At 38.5% G+C, this 7,874-nt stretch overlaps 1 long non-coding RNA gene across 2 annotated transcripts; it reads left to right on the forward strand.

Annotated features, from left to right (window-relative positions):
* Positions 1 to 656: 656 nt before the first annotated feature.
* Positions 657 to 5,210, forward strand: LOC144641436 (uncharacterized). 2 transcript variants are annotated; one of them, XR_013568551.1, is made up of 3 exons: positions 657 to 861; positions 1,138 to 3,529; positions 4,555 to 5,210. It is a non-coding gene; the product is annotated as an uncharacterized LOC144641436 (long non-coding RNA). The 2 variants fall into 2 exon arrangements; XR_013568550.1 differs by having other exon boundaries at positions 657 to 3,529.
* The last annotated feature ends 2,664 nt before the right edge of the window (positions 5,211 to 7,874 follow it).

The following is a 7,874-nucleotide window of genomic DNA, read 5'->3' on the forward strand; positions in this document are numbered from 1 at the left end:
TAGCGGAGCTCCCCAGCGCGCGCCAGCGCGCGGAGCGGAGCACCATGGGTAATGCGGGTACGAGAGAATTCTTGTAAACCCAGGAGGCCGAAAAAATTTGGTGCGTACGCGCGCCGCGCGTACAGACTCTCGGGGAGGGGGAGGGGAGTCCCAAGGCAGCCCAAGCGGGGGAGGAGACAATCTTGTGCCTCCTTTTAACCAGAAATGTGACGTAAAGGACTACTCCAGGACTACTCTTTGATGGTCAATTGACAGCTGTCAAAACAAGGTATCCGCTGACCAGTATCACATGACCATATCGCGGGCTCAGATGTAGAGCTCATCGAGGTTGAATGTTTTTTTGAAGTTGACCGCTGGCCAGTAATGGTTTCGTCATTGAATCGCGGGCGCGCAAGTGCTTTCCGTTTTAGATTTACATGAAGGGGAGAGTAACTTGGGGAAGTCCGCTGTCGGCTCGTCTGGATTTATAAGCTTCTAAGCGAGCTTGATTGGCAAATGTTGTGGTTCATATTTAAGCTTTCGGGAAACGGCAACGTCAACAGCAGGATTTTGAATATGGTTCAGAGTCAAAAGTCAGGAAACAATCTCACAGCATGCCGATTTACCAAGCGTACGCATTAATTAGTTCACTAAGCATGAAGACTCCGCGATCCGCGATCGGCACACGAAGGACTCAGTTTTAAAGACAGTTTATTACAGATAAATTATTTCTGTATATATTTCTCGTCTTATCCGCGATGACAACCATAGTTAGTAGAGGAGTAAAGATTGTGACCGATCGAAATGGATGTTAATCTTCTAAGCTTCTTGGTGAGTTTGAAGCCAAGACGGTCAAAGACAACATTCCTTTACGAAAACAAGGTAAGCTTATTAAGCATATTACGACTTATTGATGTTCATTTTTTTAACAGTTTAGAAAAGTCTTTGCTATTTAGATTAACCACCATTCAATCTAATACGTCATTTTTAAACGAAGGCGGGTTCTAGCTCTCAGTCGTGTACCGGTATGTCAAAACAAGGACATAGCCTTAGTGACCCTAGCCTTGGTGAAATTCGTTTTGTCTTAAACACGAATTGTATTCAAAGCATACCTTACTTCTGGTATTTCTTATCCGCGGTAATTTGTTTATTCTGTAGTTAAATCACCGAAGTAGGAAGAACACACCACTTTAAAACGTTGGAAAGAGTACAGAACAAGTAGAGAACAAAATTTACATGCAAATTTGTAAGAATGTGGTCGAGTCAGACGCAATACAGAGGACATTGCTAGCTGAGAGTCTTAAGCCTGCCGCACACTAAAGCAACTAGCTGTGCTATTCGCCTCACGTGCCTGTTTGCTCAGCCATTTACTCACTGCACATTTCACCGCAGACAGTGAGGAAAGTGCTTAGCAAGTTTGATTTGGAAGCCGCCATGTTAAATCACGTGAGCATTCTGAGTGTGTTTATTGGTCAGTTGATATTTCTGGCTGTGCAAGTAGCTCACGACGCCCGCACATGTTGAGGATTTTGTCTCTCGAGGCAAAAAATATCAAACACGAAAGATATTTTCCTCAAGGCCTCTGGAGGAAAAATTCTCACGAAAAAATGTCCGCACACGAGAGAAATCTGCTGAGCAAACGGGCACGCGAGGCGGTTAGCTCAGCTAGTTGCTCTAGTGTGCCGCAGGCTTTAGCGAAATATAGTTTTCTCCATGGCCTCTGTTATTTTTCACTGAGAACTTTGCGTAGTTTTCCTTATTTTAATTTTTATCATATGAATGTTATGAGTGAAAACGTTTTGTGAAAGTTTTGTATTTCTTATCTGATAACAGCCTTTCTCAGAATAAATTGATTAGTTTATTCATATTTTTTATAACATACCGTATTTATTCTGTTAAACGCCTCCCTCGAATAAATGCCGCACGTTAGAACAGAAATATTAATAAACCCTGCCCTTGAATAAATGCTGCATCATGATGATGCGGCGTTCATTCAACTAACAGACTTGGGAAGCAAATGCAGTAATAATCAAGCTTCAGCAGGCCCAAAAAATATTTTTCTTGATTGTAACAAGGTTTTAAGATAATTAATTTTTTTTAAATTCAAATGTTCAGTTACCATACTATTGTTTGTACAAGAAACAAATTGAATTTTAAATAAACACCGCCCTCGTATAAACACAGTCCTCTTATAAACGCCGCACTCGAATCACGAAAAATTTAATAAAAGCCACAGCGTTTAATCGAATAAATACGGTACATAAAAGAATATAGCACAGACTCTAAAATGTTATGTGAAAGATCATGAAAATTTTTTATGTTTTAACAACCAAACTGATCCTAAAGTTATAATGTAGGATAAGGGCTTGGAAAAAAAAAATTCCAGGTTGCCCTGTGGTCAACAAGCAGCTCTCAAATTTTGCTTGCCTAGGACAGTGCATGATTGTGTTTCTTAGTAAACTTGTCACTGTATTCATGTAATTTACATGTAGTCAACTTGCCTGGGCCTTTTAACCCCGGGGGGGGGGACTCCCTATATCAGGTATATAGGTATGTGCCGCCCCAAAGGGTATGGTGTTCGAGCCGTTTGGTCTGAAAACGGGTATAGATTTTGAACATTTTGGTCTGAAATTGAGTATGGTTATCCGGGGACCGTTCACGGAAGCTTATAAACTTATTTTTCTTCCCAGCAACCGGGGCGAGTAACTGGTGTCTGAAACTGGTGAGAGAGAAAGAGAAATAGATAAAATATAGCATTCCAGCTAAATTTTACCTATTCATCTTTGTTACGTTGACTTCCGGTCAGCACTGATGCACATGCTATGCAAGGTCAGGTCTGAAAACAGGTATGGATTTTTGAGGCCAGGTCTGAAAACGGGTGTGGAAAATGGCATTTTTTGGTCTGAAATTGGGTCTGGATTTGGAGATGCGGACGACACACCCCCACCAAAAATTCCAAGGAGAACCCCCCCCCCCCTCCCACAGCGGGCTTTTAACTATTACGCAAACAGGCATGAAAAATTAATTGCTTGACAGAAAAATATACTTGCCCCAGACAACCAGAGGGGACTTTTTTGAGCCCTGTGGCTATGAGCATTGCTTTCTTGAAGGTTGTGACTCGTACAATTCTTTAAGCCTTTCAAAGTTTTCCAACTTAAAGCAGTGACTAAATCAGATATTTCTGCCTTAATAATTTTTTTCTACAAGAGTACATGTAGTAGGATTAGTTTTTGATCGTGAAAAAAATAAGTTCAAAATGGGCCTGTCTGCGATGACTCGAGGATATAATAAAAAGTAAATAATACATGTACAACAAGTTTTTTTTGAGATCAATTCAGTGACAAGTATTTATGGAGGGTGTAAGATGCAGTTTGAATTTATCATTTATTTTAGCAAATCTGTTGTCTTTATAAAACTTGCTATGTTAGGATTTCCATACCTTTTGCCAGGATGCAAGTTAAGAATTTTACAGGTTTTTGATATGTGTAAATTTTGTTTTCAGTGCAGGGAAAACAGTCAAGGGTTGCAGTTAGTGAAAGTGATGATCCAGGTAATCATTACATTAGTGTCAGCTTATACTTTTCTTTATCTAGATATTAAAGAAACTCCGTGACACAGTGAATGAAACTTGTTTTTCAAGTGTAAAATTTTGGGGTGTGAAAAATAGTATGCGTTTTAACCCCTTGGTAAGTTTATGTTTCCCTGAAATCCTCGTTCTATTGAGGAAATTTAATATACACAATTTATATGTAACAGCACATGTACATAAAATGTTTTTGTTGTTCATACAATGCACCCCTCCCCCACCGTGGGGGAGGGGTATGTGGGCAAAGACCCAACAAGAGCTGCTACCTGATCTGAAAAAATACCGGAATACTTGTAATGATTTTGTGGGAGAAGTGCAAATTGACCCGTTGTGTTCGAATTCCTTTTGTTAATACCTAACCTTAATAGCTAATAACCTCAAGCCCTAACTTAACATAAATTGTCTTTTTGTGGTACTAGGCAAATGTAGAAATAGAACTTGAACTCAGCTGAAATTTTACATGAACACAAAGACTTTGTAAACTTTTAGAGCTGCTTAGGCCAAAAAAGCCAGCTGGTCTTGTTGATGAGCCGGCATAGTTTTTTTCTTAGCTACATCCCTCATAAAAGTTTTGGGGAGAATATGTAAGCTTTGCTGGAATTAATCACAGTGCTTTCAACAGCACCTGTCAGAGAGAAATATAAGAGTCTTAAAAGACACATCATTTTATAGGGAGCTCTTGAATTAAGCATGTGTTTCACACCCAAAAACAGACATCAAAGCCCCGCCATGTGCAGGGTCTTATTGATAGCACTATTAGTGTCTTCAGTAGGTCAAAAAAAGGTTATGCTGACACACTCACTCTGAAAGGATTTTTTGGTTCTGAACATATTCCCCAACACATTCCCTGGCCCAGGCAAAAATTGGAAAAATAACTCTTTTTTATATATCTGTATAATGTTCTGAATAATTAAATTAAAAGTATAAATATTCATTTGATGTCAATGACCATCAACAAAATTGTATCTGTCTTTTTTTCCCTTTTTTAGGGTTAACATTAGTAGCAGAATTTCCACAGAGAGTTGCAGACACACAGAGCGATAAATGAACAATCAGAATATTATATTATTTCTTCATCGCATGTACAACTAATATTTATGTACTCTGTGTGAAATACAATTTATTTGGTCAGGTGTGTTTTAAAAGTTAATGAAATAGAGCCAGATAAGGTTCAACCATGTACGTATTTCTTAAGGGATCTCTGAGAACAGATAACACAATATAAAAATCATCCGGCTACCCAAACATTTGTGGAAGGCGCGGTGGCCTAAATTATGGTTATTGTGCTGGACTCCGGATCGAACAGTCCGGGTTCGAGACCTGGACAGATAGATAGATAGTTTAATTGATATTTTTACATGACAGTCTAAAACTGAATTGCGTAAAAATTTACAAAGAGATAAATTATTAAAAAAAAAACATCTATGATACAACTATTTAAATCTGTTATAACTATATTAAAAATTTACCTAAAGGGAAAAAAGCTATGTTTAAAACGATTGGACAGGGCACTGCATTGTGTTCTTAGGCAAGACACTTTACTCTCATAGTTCTTCTCTTCACCCAGGTGTATAAATAGGTATCAGCTAATTTACCCCTGGGGGGGGGGGGTCACCCTGCGATGGACTAGCATCCCATCCAGGGGGAGTAGAAATACTCCTACATGTAGCCGCTTAATAATGCTTCAGAAACCGGGTTACGCTCCAGCCTGATGAGCCACTTGGCTCGACAGCAGGCTTTACCTACCCAGACATTTAATTCCCAGTGCCCACACTGTGAAGAACAGTAATCATGATAATGAGATACACAGTTCATCAATCTCTAAATTAATATCACATGTTGTAATACAATAATTAACTGATAAAATATGTGTTGTTCATAGGCAAATTGTTACTTCACCAAAACCAAACTCAGTCATTAAATAATAAAACATTGAACACAGCTATTTTGTTTTGTGGGTGTGTCTCACAGATCAGTTATTTGTTGTAAAGCCTTCTGTTTCAGTAAAACTAATTATGCCATATTTTTTGCCCATGCTTGCATGGTTTTATATACAAGCAAATGCATGGTAAAATTTTTGCCAACAATCTATACAGACTATACCTGAGTTTAGGACTAAGAAACAGTATTTCTGCCTCTCCAGAATTGCTCTTAGTTTTCATGCAATTAAGTAAAGTGAAACCTCTCAAGGACAAAGGGACTCAAATAAAGGGAAAATGGTGTTATTTTGCTTGCGGCTGGGTTTTACTCCGGTTTGCTAGCAGACAGCTGTTATTTTTTGTATCGGGAAATAATACTGTCACCGTTCCACTATTCCATCGAATAGGGCCACCTGTTTGGGGGGTGGGGGGGGGGGTGGGGGAAGGGGAACAAGTTACATGCAAAACTTTCCAGTTGTATGCAATGGAAAGCTATAATATACCAGTTATGGTGGGTGTATGGATATTTTCTAGAGCAGCACTTTCTTTGTGCTAGTTTATCTTTGAGAGTTTATACTAGTTTATCTTTGGAAGGTTATGTACAAACTGCTAGATGATCATCCTCATTTGATTGATCAACTACTTTTTACTTTTATTTGGTGCTGTTGTTCATGGTGAAAAAGGATACATAATATATAAAGAAAATAACATGAATAAAAAATCATTCTAAAAAAGATGTAAAGGGCATATAACCCGGGGAGCTCCGCTTTTAGGCTTGCCTAAATCTATATATTATTTGTTATGATAACTTTATACTACATAACTTAAACATACATATTTGATAGGCCTAGGCTTTCGTTTCAAAAAATTTTCTTAAATCGCACTTTAATGATGATGATAATGTTCAGCAACAGGAGGATTCATTGTGGTGTGAATATCATGCAGACACTCGAGTGTCATGTTCACTCGACACCTCTAGGAATACTTGCATTACGTAAACTGTTACAGTTTAAAAGTTTATTTCGCAATTCGTTTGATGAGTTTGGGAAGGATAAATAGTAAAGAGTCAATGCCATGTTACCACGTTTTGCAGTGTATAAAGTTGCCCGTCTTCAAATCGACGAAAACCATAAAATAACTGTTTACCAATTAGGTAGAAAAACACTTAAGACGTAACAATAAACGGAGAAAAAGCAAGAACGGATGGCTTCGAATGGTGAGGAAAACTGAGATGAATTTTAATTGGCAAACTTGAAAATCACACTGAATTTTGTCAAATTGTGCCGTACGTGACATAGTTCCTTCAATATCCCATCTGTTTCTACATCTTGTTTCTGTTGCTGTCAGAATTAAGGTGAATGACACCTTTTTGGTAGGAACAAACACTTCACGAGTTGAAAGGACTACAGGACAAGACGTCAATTCAGTTCAAAGGCAACAAGAGATATTAAACAATAAAAGTGAAATACATATGATTCAGCTCCAATTCTGCATTGAGAAAAAGATAAAAGATAAGATTCTCCTGTCATTCTAAATTTGAGTTATATAACAAACGAATTACAGTAGATTCCCGATTTTTCAAACCCTCAATTTTCTCGAGCCTCTCAATAACTTGAAGTCGTTTCCCGTCGATTTGCTTCATTATTAAAGTCAAACATTGCAGTTCTACTCCCATTTCTCGGCCGAGTTTTCGAACCAATTTCCAGTTTCCTTGAAAGTTCGAGAAATCGGAATCCCACTGTAAGTTAAAACATGTATATGCATGCACTTCAGTGTCTACAAATTATTTTTAAACCCTATGAAATCAAAAGGAAATGATATTTTTTAGCATAAAAAGAGTTTAGTTAACTGAACAAAATTTGCAAATTGAGAAACGGTACGTTTTCGCGGTTTCTAAAAGCTGGTTTTCATATGATCAAAAATTAGTTATAGCGGAGCTCCACAGCGGCCCGAAGGGCCGCAGAGCGGAGCCCCATACCCATAGAAAATTCACAGAAATAGGAAAACCATGAACTTGAGTTTTCATGGCTAGCGGCATGGCTCGCGGGCGCGTACGGCGTACGTACGGTACGTACGGTGTTGCGCACTTCAGAAATAGATAAACACTCATCTATTTGTTACTGGGCATCCAAGTTATGGTCAATTGACAGCTGTCAATACAAGGTATCCGCTGACCAGTATCACGTGATCATATCGCGGGCTCAGGTGTATAACTCATCGAGGTAACGCGTTTTTATAAAGTTGACCGCTGACCGAAAAATGGTTTTTCTATTGGATTGCGGGCTCATTAACCATTTTTTATGCCTACGGTCAGTGAATTTCGATATTTTAATAAAGGGCAAAGTAAATTACCGGGGAGCTCCGCTTTTAGGCTTGGCTAAATCTATTTA

Source organism: Oculina patagonica, unplaced genomic scaffold (genome assembly GCF_052425735.1).
Source record: "Oculina patagonica isolate OP01 unplaced genomic scaffold, crgOcupat unplaced945, whole genome shotgun sequence".
NCBI lineage: Eukaryota > Metazoa > Cnidaria > Anthozoa > Scleractinia > Oculinidae > Oculina > Oculina patagonica.